The sequence below is a fragment of the Pan troglodytes genome, chromosome 4, assembly GCF_028858775.2.
Source record: "Pan troglodytes isolate AG18354 chromosome 4, NHGRI_mPanTro3-v2.0_pri, whole genome shotgun sequence".
Taxonomy (NCBI): domain Eukaryota; kingdom Metazoa; phylum Chordata; class Mammalia; order Primates; family Hominidae; genus Pan; species Pan troglodytes.
In genome coordinates, this window is record NC_072402.2 from 93,988,422 (window position 1) to 94,014,914 (window position 26,493).

A 26,493-nucleotide genomic window follows, 5' to 3' on the forward strand; every position below is an offset into this window, starting at 1 on the left:
AGGTCTTCATGACAATCCCTCCCTTCCCAGGCCTGGAGGCATAGGAGGAAAAAAACAGTTTTGTGGGCCAGGCCCAGGGTCTGTATGCTGTGTGCAGTCTAGGGCCTTGGTGTCCTGAGTCCCAGCTGATCCAGCCACGACTAAAATGGGCCAAGTTACAGCTCAGGCCATGGCTTCAGAGAGTGAAAGCCCCAAGCTTTGTCAGCTTCCATGTGGTGCTGAGCCTGCAGGTGCACAGAAGTCAAGAATTGAGGTTTGAGAACCTCTTCCTAGATTTCAGAGGATGTAGGGAAACACCTGGATGTCCAGGCAGAAGTTTGCAACATGGGCAGGGCTCTCGTGGAGCACCTCTCCTAGGGCAATGAAGAAGGGAAATGTGGAGTCAGAGCTCCTACACAGAGTCTCTGCTAGAGCATTGCCTAGTGGAGTTGTGAGAAAAGGGCCACTTTCCTCCAGACCCCAGAATGGCATGTCCACTGACAGCTTGCACCATGCACCTGAAAAAGCCACAGACACTCAACACCAGCCTGTGAAAGTAGCCAAGAGGGAGGCTGTACCCTGCAAAGCTACAAAAGGGGAGCCGCCCAAGACCATGGGAGCTCACCTCTTGCATCAGCATGATCCAGATGTGAGACACAGAGTCAAAGGAAATCATTTTGGAGCTTTAAGATTTGACTGCCCCACTGGATTTTGGACTTGCATAGGAGCCTGTAGCCATTTGTTTTGGCCAATTTCTCCCATTTGGAGAAATTACTTTGAATGGGAGTTCAAAGTAATTTGAATGGGAAATTACTTTGAATGGGAGTTCAAAGTAATTTGAACAATGAAATTGTTTTGGCCAATTTCTCCCATTTGGAGCTGCAATTACTCAATGCCTGTACCCCCGTTGTATCTAGGAAGTAACTAACTTGCTTTTGATTTTTACAGGCTCCTAGGCAGAAGGGACTTGCTTGGTCTCAGATGAGACATTGGACTATGGACTTTTGAGTTAATGTTAAAATCAGTTAAGACCTTGAGGAATTGTTGGGAAGGCATGATTGGTTTTGAAATGTGAGGACATGAGATTTAGGAGGGGCTAGGGGTGGAATGATATAGTTTGGCTGTGTCCCCACCCAAATCTCATCTTGAATTGTAACTCCCACAATTCCCACATCATGGGATGAACCTGGTTGGAGGTGACTGAATTATGAGGGCAGGTCTTTCCTGAGCTATTCTTCCGATACTGAATGAGTCTCACAACATCTTATGGTTTTAAAAATTGGAATTTCCCTGCACATGCTCTCCTTTTGCCTGCTGCCATCCACATAAGCTGTGATTTGCTCCTCCTTGCCTTCTACCATGATTGTGAGGCCTCTCCAGCCATGTGGAACTGTAAGTCCATTAAACCTCTTTCTGTTGTAAATTGCTCAGTCTTGAGTATGTCTTTATCAGCAACACAAAAATGAACTAACACAATCAGTCAATAAAAGAAAATTTTAAAAACTTTGTTCAACAATCATTTATGTCTTTCACCTGCCTTCTCATCTGAACCCTGGTTTTGATACTTTCTTCAATTCTTTCCCCCTTAACCATTTTCCTGGGAATGACTTAAATTCACCTTCTTTTCCAGAGAAGACCTTTGGTCCAAAGTAATTCCATAACTCTTGCCAGTCATTTGCTCATAAATAGACATGTAATCTAATTCTGTCAAATGGGAAATCAGGGGTACCTACCCAGAAGTTTCTACAAGAAAAAGTAGGCTTTCTTTCTTTAAAAAATTTACACTAGTAAGAAGTCACTTCTTTTTCTTATTGTTTCTAGATCACCTGAATGAACCATATTCATCATATCTGAACTTTAAGGCAAAGTTCCAATAGGATGAGCTTGACAAAGTTCATTGACACTGACATTGACAGAGGTAGAAGAAATTTACATCTCAACTTTGAGTTGATAATTGTAACCAATTTCTGGGCCATAAGTCATAAGGGAATGTCTTCTGGGATTTTTTTCTTGTAAGTTTGCTGTCTCTAAAGAGAATTATAGGAAATGATTGTTTATCATGTTTTTTTTTTAGATGAAGCTGGGAAATTGAGGTTTCTGTAAATTCTCAGAATTCTGTTAACATACAAATTAATTGAACACCATAGTTTAGAGAATGGGGGGCAAAATAGTCTAAATCCAAAAAGATTCTATTGCTATGCCACAGAATCTTAATGCCAGTCCCACTATTAAACTGCTTGTATGAAAAAATTCATACTAACACCTTCATATTAGAAATGTTTGCAACCAAATATATACTGATAGAGCTGCCAGTGTTTTATGAACACACTAACTGTGATAGAATAAATCACTATGAACTTTTCTGAGGGCAATTTGCCATTATATAACAAAAGCCTAAAAATCTCACTCTTCAATTTTTTAATCTAAAAATAATTCCTAAGGAAATTGTTTCAATGAAAAATGAGTATTTATACAAGAATGTTCACAACAGAATTATTTATAAAAGTGTAAATTTATAAAATGATAATCATCTACAATAGCCTGTTGCTGAATACACAGATCCACAATGTTAACATTTTCCAGCTTTTTAAAAAGTGTTTCTGAAGTTAATTGAATTAGCTTGAGGATATATTTAGGATTACAGGTTAGTAAGAAATGTAGGACAATAATTTGCTTATGCAGATTTATCTAAATCATGTTAATGTGTAGAACATGTGACGGATATATTTTTCAAATGTTTTCTATATTGTATAGTTTCATTTTTTAAAATGAGAAAATTCTACTGTCATTAAAGAAAAGTAATAGACAAACTCTGTCTATAATAAGCTTAACTATGAGTCATAGTAGTAAGACAAAAAAACCTAGAAACTTGATTTTGGGCTACAGTTAAGCACTGCTGTAATTTAAGATTAATAAGGTAAAAAAGGATATATTTAAAAGTGTTTCTTCTATTCAGGGTCACCTCTAAAATTTAAATGTTCCTTTTAAATTAAATATAATTTAAATTTTAAAATAAATATAATATGTCACATGTTCTTATCAGATAGTACATGTTCTGATGGAGCACAAATAAATTTGTAGTTATCATGACCAAAAAAATTCATAAAAATTGTTTGATCATTAATTATATTATTATAAAATATGTAAGGTTAAAGCAAGAGTTATATATTTTTAATGTTCATTGTCTTTAGATCACTGTGTCATTAAACAATGAAAAATATACAATTTGGCTAGTGAATTTATGACTTCATAACATTTTTAGGCACTGTAATAGGTCAATATTAGACTTGAGCAATTCAAATTCTCAAGGAAATTGTGCATGTTTATATTTTAATTTTATCTTATAAATAAGTATGAACAAGTATTCATGTCCTATATGAGGAAGTCTCCTAGGGTACTCTCCTCACTAACCATGGTTAGCATCAGCATTTTGCACTCAGCCAAGATTTTAGTTTCAAAACTTCTATTGATAAACACTCTGCATAGCTCCAATGAATTAAATCACATTAGGAAAACATGGACCAAGTTAGATTTTCCTTGTATGCCTAGCACTTAAAACCAATCCAAAGGGAATGTAAAACCCCCCACATATGGCTCAAGTACAGTTACAAACCAAGGTTGCATGTAAATGAGAATGCATAGGCAGCATTGCCATCTGTCCGCAAAGTCCTTCCTGATTTGCTTGTCTAAAATGTTACAGGCTTAGTTAAAGCAAGCAGCACCGCCGGGAAAAGTGAGGAAGACAGCTGCCTCCTCTCTGCAACAGAGCAAGGCAACACTCACTAATAGGAGTTGGGATGTGTCTAATCACAGAAATCTCAAATGGTTTCTCAGCAGTCTATCCATCTATCACCGGCACAGCCGAATCCTTAAAATTTTCTATGCATGAGTAATGACTAATCCTTTTGCTCTATTCAAATGAGATTTCTTGCCTTTTATAGATCATAGGCTACTTTAATTTAAAAAAAAAAGAAGAAGAAAAATAAAAGATGCTTTAAGTGCAATTGGCTTTAGATTTCAACAGTAAAATATTACATAGCACACAGTGGTATAGCTTTCATTCAAAGACAGATACATGAGATGCCTTGTTTCTATTATAGAGATTGGGGTCACTTCAAATTTAGTGTAAATAACTTACATTGCATATCCATGACAATTTAAACCAGTTCAAATACTCAAGTGGTTGAAGAAGTGAAGCCACTGTCTCAGCTATAGTTATTGGATTCATATATCATTAGTCATGTTAAGACTTCTTGCATGTAAAGATAAAAAGGGAGTTATGGGCCGGGCGCGGTGGCTCATGCCTGTAATCCCAGCACTTTGGGAGGCTGAGGCAGGCAGATCACCTGAGGTCAGGAGTTTGAGACCAGCCTCAACATAGAGAAATCCCGTCTCTACTAAAAATACAAAAGTAGCCGGGTGTGATGGTGCATGTCTGTAATCCCAGCTACTCAGGAAGCTGAGGCAGCAGAATTACTTGAACCTGAGGGGCGGAGGTTGCGGTGAGCTGAGATCATGCCATTGCACTCCAGCCTGGGCAACAAGAGCAAAACTCCGTCTCCAAAAAAAAAAAAGGTTGGGGGGGGGAGTTATGTTGCCTTTTTCTTAATCAGGCTATTGGTTATACCTACTACATGTGAACTAATAGAGAAATGCAATTGTGCCCGTTGAGAAAAACTTCTGTTTAATGGCAAACAACTGTTCTTTCAACCATTATTTTTCAACGATTTTTGTTGATGGTGTCACTTATAAACAAGTAGGTACATCATTTGTTTCTTTTAATACCAATCATCAACCCAAATGAAAACACTCCACGAAGAAAATGGGCTTTCAGTTAGTGTTTGTTTTCAGAGAAAATTACTTAACATAAATAATCTATCTGTAGTTATCAGTCTTGCAATATTATTGTTAATATTAAATAAATGACAGCAAGTTTTTGGCATATAGGAAGCTCTCGGTAAATGGTATGTACATTCACTTATTCACCAAATAAATGTTTAGAGTTCTTGCTACAGAAAATACACTGGTTCATTCTGAGTAGTTAACATTAACAAATAAACACTTCCACCGTTTAGCCATTTTATAACGTTTAACACAGTAGGTTTGTTACACGGAAGTTCATAATATGCCATAATCAGAACAAAATGTTTAACTATGGAATTTTAAAAAGTAATGATTCCAGCATATAGAATATAGATAATCCATGTAATTGATGTTAATCTCTATCACAATTTTCTGTGTTTAAGCATAACCATCTCTTAAAATATTATTTAAAATATCAGTTTTATCCACTTAAATATGGTTGTTCTCCCTTGGGTGTTTAAATGAAGTTGCAGTCATTATATAACATGAAAGATATTTATTGTACTTGAGGATATCATACAGGGTTTCCCTCATGGAATGATGTGAAAGACCCTAGAAAATCAATCTGTCTCCAATGTCTATTAACAGCAACATTCTACCCTTTATTAATATATGCAACTACATTACTGTTCTTTTAGAAAATTAAATTATTCTGCTAAGTTATATCACCATTCCAATTGGTTGCCTACCCAATGATCATTTACTGCATCATTCCTTTCAAATAGGATGCTGATTTTTGTCCACCCCTCTACACATGACTCACAAAAGGTGGTCCCTTAGCAGGTTCCAGGGGCATATTCTGATTGATCTGAGACCAGCATAGCAATCTTATATTATAGTCATTGGTTGAATGTGGAAGAGCTTATGACTGATAGTAACTGATGAGAATAAGGAAAAGTTTTCTGTGGTTTTAAGAAATATGTCCTTTCTCCTATTAAAAAAAAAAAAACAGAATACAGAATCCCTCTTTTTGTGAATGTTATTTGGTCTACATGTGAAACCTGAAAACACTTTAAGTAATACATTTTGCACAAGGTTGGCGCAAAAAATACATAAGGCAACAGAAACAACAAGTAAAAGTTTGAACCAGGGAATATTTGAAGGTTTCTCAGTATCTGGACTTCCTATTACATAAAATCATGTAGATCCTTCTTTTATAAGTAAGTTTCAGTTCAGCTTTCTTTAATTTGCTGCCAAGATCATCCTAACTGCTAATTATTACTCCACTGCAAATTAGTTTTATCATTTCTTTTCTAGCGAGTAGGGCAACATTGGTAGTGAGGGAGCTGAGAAAATGAAGTGATAGAATATAAATGGTATATATGGTAACAGAATATAAAATAATATATGGTAACAGGAAAGGAAAATCAAGCTACCTTCTTCAAAATTTTCTGCAATGCATAATTTTTAGTTCAATATGCCCAGATGCCAAACTTGTACTTCAAACAGGTTGTTCTCAGAGCTAATATTAAATCACAAGTATTGCTCTAAAAGTAGGATTAACAGAGTTAAACAGAACGTTTTAAATTTTCTAACACTAATCTAATAATCTCATTTGCATAGGTCTAAATTTGCATGTGTTAAAATTTAAATGTAGATTTTAAACTCTTACACCTTCTCAAATACTACCACAATGTATTCTGTAACATATTGCAGAACAAAGTTGTGTATTTGAATTTCTTAAAATCAAGTTATCTACCCTGTTAAGGATCAGATTACCGTAAATAAAAGACAATGTATTTATCTTTTTTTATCCTTACAATATCAGATTTTATGTTAAAATCAGATTAGAGGAAGCAGAGATAGAAGAAGGACTTTGTGAAAACCCCTCTATAGAAAACCTACATTAACTCTACCTTTCCCTAAACTTACAGATTTCCTAAGAACTTTGTGGCAGGCCCTGTAGATTGGTTACTGAACATTGACTTGTTACTCATTCCTCTGCTATAGAGACAGGAACTCTAAAGCACACCTTCCTAGACTACATGGAGTGTCCTGTGCAATAGCATTAGTCCATAACTGTAGTAAGTATGAAGTAGTTTTTGTTTGGGTCATCTGAAAGTATTAAAGACCCAAGATTTTACTATTTACCCTTCACTTTTATCTGCCCCTTGTTTCTGACTCTTCTACCTGCTTAGAATACAGATTGAAAGCCTTCCCTAACAAAAAAGATTTTGAGACGGATTTTTTTTTCTAGCTACTACAAGGTATATTTTATATTGCAAATTTAATTTTTGTGTTTTTTAAAATTACACAAGAGATTCATTAATATTCTGCAATTGAATGACAAACACAGAAATGCAAAAAGATCTTTATCATTTCTTAAGAGATGGAATGTTTTCCTACCTACCATCCAAATACACACAATGATGAAGGCATTCATCATTGAGGTTGGAGGACATAGCTCAGTATGAAGTTCAAATGGGTTTCTCTCTGAATCCCAGGATAAAGCTTGAGTACTCAATTACATGTCTTACTAGTTATGGACAAGCTTCTCCATATAAAAGTGTTGACAGTTGTGAAACCTTGAATCTTGCCCCATTAGTTTAAAAGAATTTAAAGAAGAGACACAGAGCAAAGCTGCTGCAGCATAGAGCAATTTATTGCAAAGGAGAAAGCACACTCTGAACATTAGGTACAGAAAAGATTACTCCCTCAGATGGTTCAGAGCAGGCTGCTCATAAGGATGAGACAGTGTTAACTATTACTGGGGAAACTCCCTTTACAGGAGTCTTACATGATTATTCATAATGGGGTTGGAAGAGGTCTTACTAGTATTCTGGGTGGTCCTCTGGGTGCGACATGAGCAGTGGCTGTACATGCTTGTTTATACATAACATGTCTCATTCGCATCTTAAATCTCCACCCAGGGGTGTGTTTTTAATATTACAATGAGCAAAGGGTCAGCCTGAGGACAGGTAAAATTAAAATGCACATCTTCTTGCCAGGGGAAATTCCCTACTGGAGATAGCTTTGCCTAAATGAGTTTGAGTACCATGTGAATGCTGGGACTTATCATGTTGACAGTGCAGTCACCTTGGTTGCCATGTCCTGAGGACATTACTTCCTTGACTACCTATTCTACCTCAGAAGGAAGGTCTAGCCAGATAAGACAGAAGCCACATGGACACTTATTCTCCATGTGGATAGATTTGGTCCCCACAAAAATGTAGGTAAGGGTAAGCTCCACATACCCAGTTATTCTTCTGAAATGTACCAAAGAGATGAAGCACTTCAAGACCTCACCCCCAGCTGCGTGTAGTGGCTCATGCCTCTAATCCTAGCACTTTGGGAGGCAAAGGCAGGTGTATCACTTGAGGTCAGGGATTCGAGACCAGCCTGGACAACATGGCAAAACCTTGTCTCTACTAAAAATACAAAAATTAGCCAGCTATAGTCCCAGCTGCTTGGGAGGCTGAGCCAGGAGAATCGCTTGAGCCCAGGAGGTGGAGGTTGGAGTGAGCAGAGATAACTATACTCCACCCTGGGCAACAGAGTGAGACTTTGTATCAAAAAAAACAAAAACAAAAACAAAAAAAACAAAAGCCCTTACCTCCATCCTGGCAGATTGGATAATGAGCAATGGATGTAAAAATGTAAATTTTCTCAAAAGTTAATATGTCTTTCTTATCTTCCTAAGTTCTATATATTCATTGCATGGGTTTGATATTAAGGTTTGCTACAAATTCATTCAAGTAATGTAGTATTTGAGAATATCTAGAGAAAATCTTTTCTTTTAGGAACCAGAAACGATTTTTGTCTTTAACCTTTAAAAATGCTATTGATTTTGTATTGATCTGGTAACTATGATATCACTTTTAAAGATAATTTTAAACATTTACTTATCTTTCTCTAAACCGTGTTCAACATTTGCTTCATTTCCAGCTTATGTTTCTAAAGTTATATTTCTTTCTTCATTAGGAAAAGTATTTTGGTGAATACCAGCTATAATTAGTAATATCCATTGGCTAATATTTACATTATAACAATCTTTACTATATATGAATACAAGTAAAAAGAAATGTGTATGATCAATACTGAGAAAAATGTACCACTTTATTACAGGACATGGAAAAGGATAACTAATATATTTTGGATAAGTGAGAGGAATCCATTATTTCAATATCATCATAACTAAAATGCTCATAAGATTTTCATGAAATTTGAAATATATTTTCTGAAATTCTTATCAAAAGGACCTATGCAAAAATAACTGAAGTGCTATTTATAATAATAAACAAAGAAGGGGTTGCCTCTCAACTATATGTATATTTCCTAGCAAGGCCGTTAAAAGTCCTAGAAGGGTCCAAACTTGGGACTCCTTTTATAAGCCCCTTATAATCCATCGTTGGCCTGGAGCAGTCGGGGAAAGACATGGCCTTCATGCAAACATGGCTCTGGATTCCTAGCTCTGTGAGGCACATTTTCATGACCCCCACACATCAAGAAGGAAAAGATATTCAATCAAGATAAAATAGAAAATGTGTTAAAAGAGAATTTAGAAAATGCTTTTGAAATGGAATAAAAATGATATTTTTAAGCTGGACATGAAAAATTAAAGATAAAATGGGTATGAAACAATAATTTGAATTTAAATGCAAACTTTTATAAAATTAAAAGCAATATGAACAAAGATTGAGAATGAAGTTGTATACCAGGGTAAAATAAGTGAAAGTTATATTAAAAAATTAATATTTAGAATTATTGTAGAATTCTCCAAATCAATAAGAAGACAGATCATTTTATTAAAATGGGCAAAGTTCTGAACATATATTTCAAAAACGACATTTCAAATGCCAAATTTCTATTGCTGTTAAGTCATGGAAGAAATGATTTTTATTTTTTCCACACCTCTGCCCCAGGGAATTAAGAACAGTTTGTTACTTAATGTGACAGAACAAAACAAAACAAAGTAAGTGTGCACACACACAAACACAAAATCAAAGAGGTGTGTTTTACCTGGGGAAGAAATAAAAGTTCAGAGCCAAGAAGACGGAATGTAAGTCAGTAACTCAAATATGCAGCTTACTGACAAATCTGCCAACTGCCAAGAAAGCTGTCGATCCATGATTGATGACAAGTTGTATTTTGGATTCACTAACTCATATTTGAGAAGTGTCCTGGAGGCATTCTAGCTGAAAGATCCACGATATAAAATTTCCAACCAAGTAATGTTTCCATTACTTGAATGAATTTGAAGCAAGCTTCAATATCAAATCCATGCAATGAATGTAAAGAACTTAAGTAATACATCTTGACTTTTCAGAAAATTAACATTACTATGCACAGTTTCAGATGTATATTAAATAGTGAATAACAGTTTTGCCTTCCTTTTTTTTTTAACTGTGTTTCATTTAGCTATAATTTCAAATTGACCCAATAACTTGTCTGAAAACCAGGGTTATTTTATTGGAAGAAAAATGATTAATACTTTCACCCTCATTTAAAGAAAGATTGCCTTAGAAAATACTTCTCTGATTTACTGAATAAAAAGGATAATGATAATGATGACAAAACAATTCACATTTATTAAAAACTCACTCCATGACTTGCATGCCACAAAATTGATTTCCATATACTAATTACACAAATTATCTTACAACTTTCATGTTAGCAATTAGAAAAATGGATCCAGTAAAAAAAAATAAGTAACGAAATTGAAATAACATGACTATAGGTAGCACTGATATTTGAACACAGCCAGTTTCATTTAAGAGGCTGTTTCTTCTCTCTGTGTGTGTGTGTGTGTGTGTGTGTGTGTGTGTGTGTGTGTATGTGTCTGTTGTTTGTTTTTGCTTTTTGCTGTTCTAATACTTTCTCCTGAACTTAAACTGGCTGGTTTAAAAATAAATATTATTATGTAAAAATATGTATTAGTGCTACTGTAAAACATCATGAAGATAAAATATTAAATTACTTACATGAATCCTTCACCCTTGTTTTGGATTCAGTAATTTGTAATATTTTAATTGACACTTGAAACAAGATTAAGCTCTAAGAAAAGTGCATGCAGATACTTTGATAATTTGGGAAAAAAACAAATAATTTCTTGAAAAAAGTATTTACACAAGGAGTTTATTTAATATTGCTCTTTGTTTGAATTCTATTTCCCTTTTAATCTATGCTCATTTATTTTCAATTCTAAAAGAAAATTAATACCTTGAATGTGCATTTGATTAACTGCTTACTGACGTTGGTTTAGTGTCTCTATTTGGCTCTATAGTTTTTCGGAGAAGGCTCGCCTCCTAATTTAAATGAACTAATATAAATGAACTCATGCACTGGTATGCTAGTGGGTGCAAAAACAGTGAAGTGTCTCTGGAGCAAAAAAGATCAGCTCTCCTTCCATTGACAAGTCTATGCTTTTTTCTAATGTGGTGTCTTCAAAGCTAGCTTCTTAATCACCAAAGATGAATCAATCATTTTTAGGCTGCCTCACACATTTTCTCTTTATCGTGTTAAGACTAATTATTGTCTAGACACTGATATATTCACTGACATTTACTTTTTGGAGAACTGGAAATTGATGACAGTAAGCTTTATAAAGAGTATTGCCCTATAAAACACTAAACTCAAATAAATATAGAATACTATAGGAATAATCTACAAACAAAACAAGATAAACATTTTGTTTGTATGTAGAAATCTTTTTTGTCCTAGTCAACAACTGATAATATGGAAGCAATCATTACATATTTAAATTGTAATATAATAATGAATTATATACAATAATGAAATGAATTACAATGAAAGACAAGAAAAATAAAAGACAAGAGTGACACATTTTTTAAACTTGAAGTGCTGTATGTATTCTTCTCTATTTCATAATTAGGGCTTTGACTTCCTATAATCAAATTAATATAGCAGTGTTTGATTATAACCGCACTTTTTGAAAATATATTTCATGATATAAGAATTATTTTTTAGTCAGCCGATTCCAAATTTTGGGTGACTAGAGCTTCTTTCCTGCTTCCCTTCCTCTTTCCTTCCTCTTTGTCTTCATCCATTGTTCATTTCTTCTTTTCTTTTTTCCCATCCTTCCTTCATATTTTTTCTCACTCCTCACTTCTGTCCATTATTTTCTTTTTTATTGTTATTTTTCTTTATTTCTTTCTTACATTGTTTATTAATATGTCTTGATAGAAAATTTAAAAATTTTAAAGTTCTACATTAAGTATAACTTAACATGACAAATTATATGAAAATAGTTTATATATTCTATATTACATTTTAAAGTATGAAAATAACACTCTGTATACATAGGAAAAGTCACAATAGGAAATTATTCTCTCCTTAGAGATGCTCTATGTGTATTGCATTTGTAAATATGATTACAATATCATAAACGTTTTGAAATTACAATAAATATAATATTATTTTTTCTTACTATAGAACCAAGAAAATGTTAATTATTAAATTTAAAACTTTGTAAGTTTTAGCTTTTGGAAAAGAGGGTATTTTGCCTTAATGTCATTTTGAGTTAAGGTTCTCATCAATATTCTTTCTAAAAACCTTTAGGTTTTCCTCAGCCAAAAGAATCTCTCTAGATCTGTTATTGATTTTATAACTTTTTTTTTTCTCCAGAGTATTAGACATACTAGCCAAAGCTGGAACTAAAATGGCTTACTCTAAGTGAGAAAAACTTCCTTGAAAATGTTCTGCCTTATTAAGAAATAAATAGCCAGCCTGAAAAAAACATTACTCAGAATTTAGAAATGCAGCTATAATAATAATAAAAATCAATTTCTATTAAAAGAAAAAGATAAAAATATAAGATGTTTAAGATAGTTTTATCTTTTAAAATTAGTCTTTTTTAAAAACTAAAAATTTTATTTAATATTTCCTGAATCATTTAAAAAATAGTCAACTTTTTATTTATTATTTTTTCCTATAAGAATGCAACACAAAAACACGAATTCACACAAACGTTTCATTTACATATTTCCCATAAAAATTCCACGTTATTGCAGAGCTGAGATGTCAAATTTTCTTCTTTTTAATATTTTCTTTCTATATTACATTAACATGTTAGACATAACCTATATATAATAACTTATGAAATTTATGACTCATGCTTTAATAATTCTGGTCTTATTTAAGTGCATTTCACCATATATGTGCAATTATTTTCATGACCAGGACATAGCTTATCATACAAAAATGCTCATTAAAGAATAGAATGGCACAGATTCAAGGTTTATTTATTAAAATATTTACCAAGTAAATTAATACATGTACATGAAGACAAGAATAGTTACAGATACTAATATTGGAACAACAATTTATTTAGGAAGAAATTAAGAGAAAGAAAAACAAATGATATATGTGTATACTAATTAGCAGAATCCCAGTTTTTATACTATTCTCAAAGCTCCACTTTTATACTAACATCATATTTAAAGAAAAAAATCATAGAGATTTTCACTTGGTTATCAAAAATTGGATTTACAGTTCCACCTGAAACAACAAATTAAATTATTAACAGAAAAATATATGAAACCATGGTTTTTAAAAAATAGGTATCCAGCAATGAAAGATAGTGATACTAGGAAATGAGAAAGAAGAAGATAAGCCTTGTTATTACCTGAACTTACAGCCTGGAGGAAGTTTACAGGTCACAGTGCATCAAAGGGAAACTCAGGCAAAGCCTGGCAGTTTCCTTAACTTGAACAGACCAAGCTGGCAGTACAGGGATATCAAATCTGCTAGAGATCCTACGACAGGCTACAGAAGATAGACCAGCAAAGACAGTCATCTCTAGGTCACCCTCAATTTCTCAGTGCAGTCCTGATCAGCACATGCTCATAATAAGGCTACCAAAAGCCAGGTAAACAATGACACTGTAAACTCTGAAAATTTGAGACAGGTTTCAGTTAATTTAGAAAGTTTATTTTGCCAAGGTTGAGGACACTCACCTGTGACACAGCCTCAGGAAGTCCTGGAGACAGACATGTGCCCAAGGTGGTCGGGGCACAGTTTAGTTGTATACATTTTAGGGAGACGATGTTATGCCCAGACCGTTAGTTCCCCAAAGAAGACCACCAGAGTCCAGAGTCAAAGCCAAGCGGCAAGGATCTTTACTACAAGTTCGAACCTGGTCCCTCCATTCCACAGCATACAAGAGGGCCCTGAACAATGCGAGTGTTTGCTTTTTATAGCCTGAAAGTTACAGGGGAACAAAGGAATTCTTTTGGTTCCCGCTCTTTCAGTAAAACTTTGAACGGCTGTCCCCTTATCGGAGACTTTCCTGGTGGTGTTTGTACTGGGCTCAGGAAGTTTCAGAGATATATGGCGATATGTGGTGGGATGGGAGGATGGGATGTGTTTGTACTGGGCTTGTTTTGAGCCCGGGGCTGAGGAATGTGCCTGGCTCCTTTCATTCCCCCCCTTTCTTCTTAGGTATTTTTTAGAGCCAATCTTGGGTCTTATAAGTCTGATTCTGTTTCAGCGTTTACAGGTTGGTATTGGGCTCTGAGGACCATGAGTTGTACAGTGTTAAACCTTTCTTTAACGAACCACAAAATTCTGTTAACAACACAAGGTCCTACGGTAAGCAGAAATAGTAGACTCAGCAGGGGTCCAAGGAAGGGGGCTAACAGAGAAAACATAGATGAGTTCCACCATTGGTCTGCAGCTGAAGCAAACTGCCGTGTTCTTACTTCTGTGCTTAACTTGCGTAACTGTTGGACCCGGTCTTCTACAAGCCCTGATTCATTTATGTAGAAACAACAGTCTTCCTTTAGAAACATACACGTTCCCCCTTTTTCAGCAGTGAGTAGGTCTAAGGCCCTCCGGTTCTGCAAGGTTACCTGTGCTAGGGTCGTGAGCTGCCGCTGGAGGGAGGCAAGGGACTCAGCTGACTCCTCCATAGCAACGGCAAATTGTTGGTACAGCTTGTTACTTTCTATGAGGGTGTGACCTAGGGCTCCCCCAGCCAGTCCGGCCGCCATAAAGGATGCGGTGAGGGAGATTCCTGCAATGAGGGGGAGAAATATGGCTCGTGCAGGTCTCGGTCTAGGGTCTGGGTGAATAACAGCACTAGTCCAGTTACCGGTATACCCTAGGAACTCGCCGGCTGTAAGTAGAGTTAACCGGGGAACTAATGTGACAGGAAGGCACAGTAGGTTGGTAACAGAGGGGCTTGATAGGTTTTTAGATAATGTTCCATTACACCAGAAGAATATGCCTGATGGAGCCCTTAAGGTGATATTAGGGGGCGTTGCAGTGATGCTGCAGAGGCTGGAATTGGTTCCTGAGAAACAGTAGGGAAACTTTTCTTGACTGGGGTTTATGTATAGTGGCACGTTAGGGATAGGGGCATATGAGAGGTTTCGGTGGTTGTTAGCTTGGGCAGAGGTGGAGGATCCCCATGGCAGGGGGACAGCGGTTAGCGGTGGACACCCTAGAGTGGCACACAGAAAGCAGCCAGACAGGCTGTGAAGTCCTGTAAGGTTAGCAAGTTCTAATCCTTCTTGCAATAATTTTAACCAGGAAAAAGGACGTAAATCTTGTGTTAGGCGGTTTTCTTGTCGCTGGATATTTCCATGGACCAGGGGCCGTACCTGCACTAGACCCCACCACAGATAGAGGTGACTGCTAGGCCATGTGGAGGCGGAGGAGTAGTATACAGCCCCGTGTTGAGGCATGGTCCAGTGGGAGTTCCAGGGGTCTCTAACTATCCATGTATATGAAAGGTCTCTATCTCGTCTGCGATGGAAGGGCCATCTGGGATCTATCTGTTCTTTTTCACCCCACCATTGGTATTTATGGATGTTACAATAGTTATAAGGGCAGCCGGCACTTTGGTGCCACCAATAGTGCTTACAATTGTATTTAGTCTGATCATACTCGAAGCATATTATTGGTGCCACTGGTTTGGCTATTGGGAAATCGGTAAAATTTAGTAAAATTGGGCTATTGCACCCTGAGGAGGGGCAATCTGCACTGGCCACTAATTTCCCGGGCTTATGAGGTTGCCCAGGGTGGGTTTGGTTTTCATAAAGCCAGAATCTCCAGACAAAAGGATTAGGAGCTGGCTTTATGTTTTCCCCAGCGGCCACTATGGCGACTAATGTTAGAGTTAGACTACCTAACTGCATGTTTGCAGTGAGCTATGCTGCCGGCGCAGGGTGAGTTTTAAGGGGTTGTTCTTAGCTCTGTCCATAGTCCAGGTGTCCGGTGCTTCAGCCGCCGCCGTGATTGGCCCCAGAAGGTCGGAGGTTGGGTTCACTGGCTTGACGTGGGTGTAGTGGATCCATGACGCAATGCTTTCTACCTTCAGGGCGGTGGGTGTGGTCAGGAGTACTTGGAGTGGTCCTTTCCACCTGGGCTCTAGGGTCTCTTGTCAGTGTCGCTTAACCAGGACCCAGTCTCCCGGCTGGTACGGATGGGGTGTCGGTGGGGGACTGGTCTCATATAGCTCTTTCAGCTTGGGCCAGATTTCTTGGTGAATTTTCTGTAAGGCTTGTAGAGAAAATAAGAATTCAGAGACATTTTCTGTTTCAGACTTAAGCAGATCATCTTTTAAGCTAGGAACCAGGGGTGGAGGTCTGCCATACATGATTTCGTAAGGGGTAAGGCCCAGTTTGTAAGGGGTATTACGGGCCCGGAACAGAGCATAGGGGAGAAGGACTACCCAATTAGCGCCAGTCTCTATAGTCAATTTAGTTAAGGTCTCTTTTAAGGTCCGATTCATCCTTTCTACCTGTCCTGAACTCTGGGGCCTGTAAGCGCAATGTAGTTTCCAATTTGCCCCAAGGATGGAAGCCAAATCCTGACTTACCTTAGCGACGAAAGCGGGCCCATTATCTGACCCTATCTGGACGGGGAAGCCATACCTGGGAAGGATATCTTCCAGAATTTTCTTTGCTACGACCTGAGCAGTTTCTCTTTTGGTTGGGAATGCTTCAGTCCACCCTGAAAAAGTATCTACAAAGACAAGTAAGTACTGGTACCCGTACTTTCCTGGCTTTATTTCAGTAAAATCTACTTCCCAGTAGATACCGGGCCTGGTTCCCCTGAGCCTTGTTCCTGTTGCAGCTTGAGATTGGGGGTATGCGTTGTTAAGCTGGCAGACTTTGCAACTTGTCACGATACTGCTGGCCGTCTCAGCTATATGTCTGATTTTGAGCTTGGAGCGTCTGATCAGGTCTATCATCCACCGGGCCCCCAGGTGGGTGGTTTGGTGGATGTGTTCTAACACCTGTTGTCCTAATTTTTCTGGTAGGATGGTTTGGTCATTAGTATCAGTCCACCACCCATTCTGGATTTGTTTCAGGGGAAGTTTGTCAATCCACTGGAGATCTTGTTCTGAATATTCAGGGAAATATGGCAAGTCCCGGGGGCCCAGGTCAGGGAGCTGGAGTACAAGGAGTTGGCTGGGAGCCTTCGCCACATTCCTTGCAGTTTGGTCTGCCAGAAAGTTGCCTTGAGCAGTTGGAGTAGTTAGTTTCTGATGCCCTGGGCAATGTACAATGGCTAATTTTTCTGGCCTCCATAGGGCTGTTAGCAGGGCTAGGATCTCTTGCTTGTTTTTTATCTCTTTTCCTTCAGCCGTCAGTAACCCTCGCTCCCTGTAAATGGCCCCATGTATATGCACCGTTGCAAAAGCATATCGGCTGTCCGTATATGCTGTCAGCTTTTTCCCCGCCCCTAAGGTAAGAGCTTGGGTGAGCGCTATCAGTTCGGCCTTCTGGGCCGATGTCCCCGGGGGCAGGGGTTCCGCCCAGATTACCTCAGTCTCTGAAGTTACTGCCGCCCCAGCGTACCTCTGGCCTTGATGCATGAAGCTGCTCCCATCAGTGAACCAGACGAGGTCGGCGTCAGGAAGTGGGCGGTCCTGCAGGTCTTCTCGAACTCCGTGCACCTGAGCTAGTATCTTGGTGCAGTCATGGAGTGGGGCGTCCAGGTCCGGGTTGGGCAGCAGCAAGGCAGGGTTTAAGGTCGTTGGGGGCAGGAAAATTATCCTGAGAGGATTTAGTAGTAGTCCTTCGTAGTGGGTGAGCCGGGCGTTACTCATCCATCGATTAGGTGGCTGTTTGAGTACACCTTCGATGGCATGTGGAGTAACGACCCGCAATTCTTGCCCCTTGACAAGTTTATCAGCATCTTGCACCATCAGAGCCATGGCCGCAATCATTCGGAGACAAGGGGGCCACCCGGCAGCCACTGGGTCTAACTTCTTTGACAGGTAGGCAACTGGCCTCCGCCAGGGGCCTAAGTTCTGAGTTACTGCCGCCTTGGCGACACCCTTATTCTCATCCTCGTATAAGTGGAAGGGCTTGGTAACATCAGGTAGTCCTAGTGCAGGCGTGGAGAGTAGGGCGGTTTTAATCTGTTGGAAGGCCAACTCGGCTTCGTCTGTCCAATTAAATGGCTGTTGCCCCCGTGTTGCCTGATACAAGGGTTTAGCCAGTTCTGCGAACCCAGGTATCCATAGTCTGCAAAATCCCGCCGACCCCAGGAATTCTCTCACTTGTCGGGTGGATTGTGGCCTGGGGATCTGAAGAACAGTTTGTTTCCGGGCGTCTGTTAGCCAGCGCTGCCCTCCCTTAAGCAGGTACCCTAGATATGTTACCTCTGGCTGTAGATGCTCTTTCTGTACCACTGCTGCCAGGACCTTGGTCATTTTTTTCAGTGGCCTTAAATTGCTTTTCCTCTGGAGTATCTCTGTTATTGTAAACCCGCTGGGCTATCTGAAGGAGGTCCTGAATCCGCTTTCCCTCCAAGTCTTCTAATTTCTGGAGTTTTCTCTTAATATCTGGGGCTGCCTGATTTACGAAAGACATTACAACAGCTGCCTGACTTCCTGGAGCCTCTGGATCTATGGGGGTGTACTGTCTAAAAGCTTCCATTAATCTTTCTAAGTAGGTAGCTGGGCTCTCTGTCTTTCCCTGCAGAATAGAATATACTTTAGCCAAATTAGTGGGCTTGCGAGCAGCTGCCCGGAGACCTGCCATTAGAGTCTGGCAATAAAGGTGTAGCCGTCCCCTACCTTCTGCCGTGTTGTAGTCCCACGCCGGCCTGGTCAGGGGAAAGGTTGCATTTATGAGGTCGGGGTTGGCAGTCGGTTGACCGTCGTCCCCCGGGACCAGCTTTCTAGCTTCTATCTGTATTCTCTCTCGCTCTTCCGTGGTGAACAAGATTCGGAGGAGCTGCTGACAATCATCCCAAGTGGGCTGGTGGGTGAACATGACACTATCCAGTAAAGCCAGTAAATCTTTGGGGTTGTCTGAAAACCGAGCACTCTGAGTCTTCCAGTTATACAGATCACTGGTGGAGAATGGCCAGTACTGGAGCCTGGGGATTCCTGTGTCATCTGGGGGTCCTATTTCCCGAAGGGGTAAAGCCACCGTGGAGTCAGGCGGCTGAGGGGGGCTAGTCCACGAAGTGCGCCCTCGCGTCCGCCCCGCCAGCCCTTCAAAGTTACTTTCCCTTTCAGCGGGCCCGTGTGTGCCGGCCGCCTCCCGTCCGCCTGCTCCCTCCCGCAGCTCAGCCAGGGGGGCTGGGGCCTGGGGCCCGGAGGGGTACAGAGGGGGTTCTGTGAACAGTGGGTCCCCGCTGTCAGGTAGAACAGGATGGGGGGGGGCAGTTGGTTGCTTGGATTTTAGTGGTCGAGCAACCAGTGCCTTACAGGGTTCAGAGGCTAATTGGAAAGGGGACAGCCAAGGAGGCGGGTTCTCAACAAGGTCCTGCCATATGAGGATATATGGGATTTGATCTAAGTGGCCCGGACGCCCAGGTAGGAAAATCTTGGACTTTACCCTAGTGATGACAGCAAGTCAGAAGGTCCCTTCGGGTGGCCACCCCACATCAAAGGCAGGCCATTCGGAGCGACACAGAGTAATTAGCTTTCCTTTCCTGATTTCTATACCAAGATCATGGCCCCTTGCTCTAACTTCTTTGAAATTATTCGTAAGGAGGGATAGAGGAGTGCTCTGGGTATTACCCATCCTGTAATAATTTGTAGTCTCTTCCTGTAAAGGAATGTGGGTTAGGATCCCCGTAAAGGAAATCTGACCAGACTTATTAATGATATCTAATCGCAGGCGCACTTTGGCAGCCCTGGTCAGAGTTAGCTGCCTGGATCGCGAGTGCGCTGGGACAGCCCAGATCAGAGATAGCTGCTGCACGCCAAACCGGGGCAGTTCAGATTGCAAGCGCGCACCGGAAGCCCGGGTCAGAGTTAGCTGCCTGGATCGCGAGCGCTCTGGGGCAGCCCAGATCAGAGATAGCTGCTGCCCGCCAAACCGGGTCAGTTCAGATTGCAAGCGCGCACCGGAAGCCCGGGTCAGAGTTAGCTGCCTGGATCGTGAGCGCGCTGGGGCAGCCCAGATCAGAGATAGCTGCTGCCCGCAAAACCGGGGCAGTTCAGATTGCAATTTAGATCAGATGAGAGCCAGGGGACGTCTCCCACCGGTCTCCGCTGGCCATCCTATAGCGCGTCCGCCAGGACTGTGCCAGCTCCAGTTCCAGACCTCGCGAGTCACAGATTCAGATTCATAACAGACACAGACAGACAAACGGAGATGAGCCAGCTCACCTATCAGTAGATTGATCCTAGCAGATCCGTTGACCAGGGGTCTGGTGGGCTTGGGGAATCCCGGACGAGCCCCCAGATGTTATGCCCAGACCGTTAGTTCCCCAAAGAAGACCACCAGAGTCCAGAGTCAAAGCCAAGTGGCAAGGATCTTTACTACAAGTTCGAACCTGGTCCCTCCATTCCATAGCATACAAGAGGGCCCTGAACAATGCGAGTGTTTGCTTTTTATAGCCTGAAAGTTACAGGGGAACAAAGGAATTCTTTTGGTTCCCGCTCTCTCAGTAAAACTTTGAACGGCTGTCCCCTTATCGGAGACTTTCCTGGTGGTGTTTGTACTGGGCTCAGGAAGTTTCAGAGATATATGGCGATATGTGGTGGGATGGGAGGATGGGATGTGTTTGTACTGGGCTTGTTTGTTTTGAGCCCGGGGCTGAGGAATGTGCCCGGCTCCTTTCAACATGAGACATAAATCAATACATGTAGGAAGTACATTGGTTTGGTCTAGAAAGGCGGGACAACTTGAAGCAAAGGCAGGAAGACTCAGAAGAGGGGAGGGTGCTTCCAGGTCACAGATAGGTGAGAGGTGAACAGTTGCATTCTTTCAGTTTCTGAGTAGCCTTTCCAAAGGAGGCAATCAGATATGCGTTTAACTCCGTGAGTAAAGGGGTAACTTGGAATAGAATGGAAGGCAGTTTGGCCCTAAGCAGTTCCCAGCTTAACTTTTCCCTTTAGCTTAGTGATTTGGAGGCCCCAAGATTTATTTTCCTTTCACAATACAAAGGATTAAAATAAACAATAAACAGAGCCTATATAGGATCAGTTCTGAACAGTGCCTATTCTGAAAAATCAGGGTGGTAAACTTTATCTTTCATGAGGCATTGAGTAGACTACAAGAAGAATCTTGTTTTATTTAGTAGGGGAAGAAAATCCCAGACCAAATGTGGCTGGAGCCTTGCTTTAAAAAGCTTAAAAGCGAAACGCAAAAAGATGAAACAGTTTTCAAGTTGCTTTATTGTGTCCAGGAACTAAACTCAAAATTATTTACAAAAATAACTGTAAGATCAGCCAAGAGAAAGGACGAGAGAGAGAGAGAGAGACCCAAGTTCAGGCAAGCCTTTATTCAACCTGCCAGCTGCTCCATTACAGAAAGAGGAAGCAGCCCTGAGCTTACAAAATGAGGGGTTTATATGGGGGAAAGAGACCCTGGGGTCGTTTTGTTACCGGGGGATCCTTGCTCCCAGAGCTCCCAAGATGGTGGTGGGCCACTTCCAAAATGGCAGCGGGCCACATCCAAGATGGTGGGAAGCCTCGTGTTCTCTGACCTGGGGTTCTTGGCCTCAGGATTCAAAGGAATGGGATCTTGCACCATGCGGTGAGTGTTATAGCTCTATTAGAAGTTGTGGGTCACGGAAGAGAACCGTGGAACCCAGTGACTAGTGTTCAGCTCGATTAGGACGAACCCAGGCACTTAGCCATGCAGGAACGATGGCAAGCCTTTAGCCCGACTGGGAGCGGCAATGGGCGCCTGGCTGGATCAGGAGCACAGAGGACACCCTGCCGGATCCGGAGGGATGGAAGTCAGCAGCGGGCCTGCGAGGGTGGCAAAACAGCAGCGGTGGAGGGAGAGCGAAAGCTCAGCTCGAGCCATAACAAACACGGACCGGATGAGTGCAGTTGCAAGATTTAATAGAGTGAAAAAGAGTGGAAACAGAGCTCCCATACAAGGGGAGGGGACCCAAAGGGGATTGCCCTTGCGGGCTGGAATGGCTGGGTTTATATCCCGATCCTTGTCCTTCCCGCTGTGCTCTCAGGCAATAGATGATTGGCTATTTCTTTACCTCCTGTTTTTGCCTAATTCGCATTTCAGTGAGCTCTCTGATTGGTCGGGTGTGAGCTAAGTTGCAAGCTCCGCGTTTAAAGGTGGATGTGGTCACCTTCCCAGCTAGGCTTAAGGATCCTTAGTCGGCCTAGGAAATCCAGCTAGTCCTGTCTGTCAGTTTGTTGGTTAACTCTGCCGCATATCACCTTGTGACGTTTATGGTACTGGAGGGTGTAGGTAAAGTTCGTTTATGCTTTCCTCAACCTTCTACTCCTGTGTGATCTGGATGGTTTGTAATTGGGGTTTGCTTTATAGCAGCAAGGCCTGATAAGTAAAGTCTGTTGGCTTCCCTGTGGCGCCTAGATAAGGGCTTAGAAATGTAAAAAGGTTTGGGGGAAGGGTGGGCAGCATGGAGAAGTTTGAGAGGGAGTGTTGGCAGTACCAAGAACCTTTTTGGGGCAGTTTGTCCCTAACAATAACTAGGGTGAAGAAAAAAGAATTTAAAATATATGGTATCTACTTAAAAAATAGCAGACTTGAAAAGAAGCACAATGTAGACTACAGTGAGGAGAATGTCAACAATCAAAATGGTTGCAGAAATGACATCAAGGATGAAATTGGTACTTACAACACCTGTATTACCATGTGTTCAAGAAGTTAGAGGAAACACTGAAAAGTTTAAGAAGAGACATAGAAGCTATTAAAAATATGCAAAACAAATTTCTGGAGATAAAACCTTCAACATCTGGGATAAAAAATAAACTGGAAGAGGTTAATGTCCAAATAGAAAAGTTTGAAGCAAAGATTTGTGAACCTGAAAACATAGCCATAGAAATTATTCAAAATAAAACATATATAGGGGCAAAAAAGAGGTTTAAAAATTACAGAGCCCCAGGGAGCTATGGAAAAATGTCAAATGGCAAAATATTACATTAATGCAACTTACAGCCCCAAATGAGAAGGAATGGAAAAATGAAAAAAATAATTTGAAGAAAGAATGGCCACACTCTTATTCATATCTAATAACAGACAGAAACTCATTAATATGAAATTTTCAACAAATCTCATGAATAAAAAACATTAAGAAAATTATACTAAGGCACATCTTAATCAAATTACTTTAAACCAGCCATAAAAAAGCATAAACACAGCCAGACTAAAAAAAATTTTAAAAGCCAGTATACACACTGGAAAAAAGGTATAAACATGTTAACAGATTTTTGTCAGAAACAATTCAGACTAGAAGACAGGTGAGCAATTTCTTTAAAGTAATGAAAGAAATAAATTATCAGACTAGAATTTTTTTGTAGCCAGCAAAATTGGTTTTCTAAGTGGAGATAAAATAAAGGCTTTTATAGAAAAATAAAACCTATAAATAGTATCATTATTAGGGTTGCACTGCAAGAAATGATAAAGAAAATTCTCCAAGTAGGAAGATAATTATACTAGATGCAACTGTGGATCTATCTAAATTCATGAAGTACTGGAAATGGTAACTATATAGGTAATTAAAAGACTTTTCTTATTATTTAAATTTCTTCAGAAAATAATCAACTATTCCAAGTAAAACTAATATTGTAATGTGGTATCCATAACACATATAGAAGTGAGATTTATAACAAAAATAGCGAAAAGGCCTGGAAGGAAACAATCCTGCTGTAAGGTTCTTTAATACACCTGGAGTGTACATACAGTGTTATTGTTATAGTAGTTATTAAGAAATTATTTTAGGCAGGTAGAGAGGAAAAGGGGTCCTTGGGAAATGTTTGTTTCTTTTCTAGCAGGAAAGAAATGTTTCTTGTCTAGCAGGAAAGCCCCAGCTCTTAGAGCTGGGCTGGCAAGCTTTGATATGCAAAGGTAAGCCATTAGAAACTGGGTCCACCCAAACATGGCGATTCCCTCTGTCTTCCCCTTGCCCCCACATGTGCCTGGCAACATGGCCCTCCCCACTTATGGCATTTGCATATTAAAAGACTAGGGTGGGAGGGCCAGTTTTTTCTTGGGGTATGTGAATGACATGACTGCTCAAACAAATCCCCTGAGCCCTAGGCAAATCAGACACTGCCTCCTCCAGCCTCCTCATATAACTGGCTGTTTTCTGCCATACTTGGGGTTTCCTTTCTCAGCTTGGAGCCTCCCTCCCTCTGTCTCTGTATTGGGGAGCTTCTTCCTTCTTTCTTGCCTACTAAACTCTCCATTCCTTAAAACCACTCCATGTGTGTCCATGTCATTTTATCTAAATCGGTGGGAGACTAAGGACCCTGCTGTTCCTCCAGTCATCAAAGCTCTATCAGTATATTACTTGAAGGTAGAATGTGATGAGCTAAAGAGTTTCTCAGCTCTAAAGCAATTAACAAAATAACAACTACATCTAATAACCCAAAAAGGCAAATACATAATATAATAAATAGACTACCTAAAATAAAAAATAGAGAAAAAGAGGGAAAGGAGAACAAAGGACAAATGAGAAAAATAGAAAACAAATAGCAAGCCTATATATTAAACTCAAAGTTACCAATAAGCATATTAAATGATCAAAAAAGAAAAAAACTCAAAAGACCAAGATAATCAGCTTGGATGAAAATCTAAGATCTAATCGATGCTGCTTTCGGAAGTCAGTTGTCACTTATGCTTATCTAGCTGAGTATTCCCAAGCCCAGATCTTTGGGTCTTCGTTAATCTGAGACACTTCTCAGGATTGTTGATGCAACTGGCAATCCTGAAAAGTGAGATCACACATTGCAACTCTCGTACTACCCCCGATCTTCCTTCACATAAAGAACAAGCTTGCTTACTACTTGATACAAAACTAGAAGATTCCCTAAGCCCAGGTTTTCCCTCCTCTAATACACCCCACTGGGAATGCAAACTCGGCCTGTCTGTCCCTCTGTGTTATCCTGTGAGATTTGGTGCTCAGGGAAACAGCCCAACACTGCTGATGCTTCTGCTCCTGCTTTTGCTGTGAGTAATAAAGTCATTTTTTCTCTCACCCAGGAGATTCTCGTGTCTTCTTTTAGAATCCATGGACGGTATGAGCATAATTTGTGAGCTTGCTTAGTTATTTCAATGGCAGCTCCTCTGTCTCCAGCTCCCACTTTTTTGCCCTGAGCAGGTCAAATTTATTTAAGCAGGATGAAATCTCAATACTGCTTAAATATGAATACACAAATGAGTTAAAATAAGGGAGTTTTAAAAATACACCACGTTAATCCAAAGCAAAATAAATTGGAGTGCCCACATACACATTGTTATGCGGATTTCCAAGCAAAACATTTACTGCCAGGAGTAAGAGGGGTCCTTTCCTAATACTAAAGGGGACAACTCATTAAAATGACATAGGATCCTAAGCAACTGTGCACTTACATAAAAGCTGCAAAGTATATAAAGTAAAACCTATAAAACTGTAAGAAGCAATAAATACATTCATAATTATTTTCAGAGATTCCAATAACATTTTCTCAATATCGAAAAACAATTAAAATGCAATCAGTAAAGTTATAAGAAACTTGAACAACATAATCCAAGAAATTGACCTAATTGATGCTTATATAATACTTTGTCCAACAACAGCAGTATATACATTGGCGTAAATTTTTAATGAAAAAAATGGGTTATAACTACTGATTGCTCAGGCATGAAAAGTCTAGTTGAGAAGTATCACCACAGGCCCATGCCCATAAATAAATTTCAGATGACATGCAAAAGTTATTCAAGAGGTACAAACTACCACAATCTACTTAAGAAGAAATTGGTAACTTGAACTGACTATATCTATTAAAAAATTGTAAGGTAAAACCTCCGGGGGAAAAAAAAAACTCCAGATGGTTTCACTTGTGAATTTTATCAAACATTTAAAGAAGAAATAATACCAATTCCACAAATCTTTTCTAGAAAATAAAAGATGAGAAAATATTTTCCAACTGATTATAGGGGGCCTATATTACCCCAGTATCAAACCTAACACAGATATTATAAAAAGAAAAAAAAAATCTGCACACTGGTATCTTTCATGATGATTGACATAAAAATTCTCAACAAAATATTAAAATATTGAATACAGCACTATATACAAAAAAAAATATTATACCAAGTGGGCTTTATCCCAGGAATGCAAGTCTGATTCAATATTCTAAAATCAATAAATAAAATATACGGTATCAATAGAAATAATTAAAAGTATATAATCATGGAAATATATTCAGAAAAAGCTTTTGGCAAAATTTGACATCCATTCATGTTAAATACTCTTGCAAATCTAGGAATAGAAATGAGCATCTTCTGAAAGCTATCT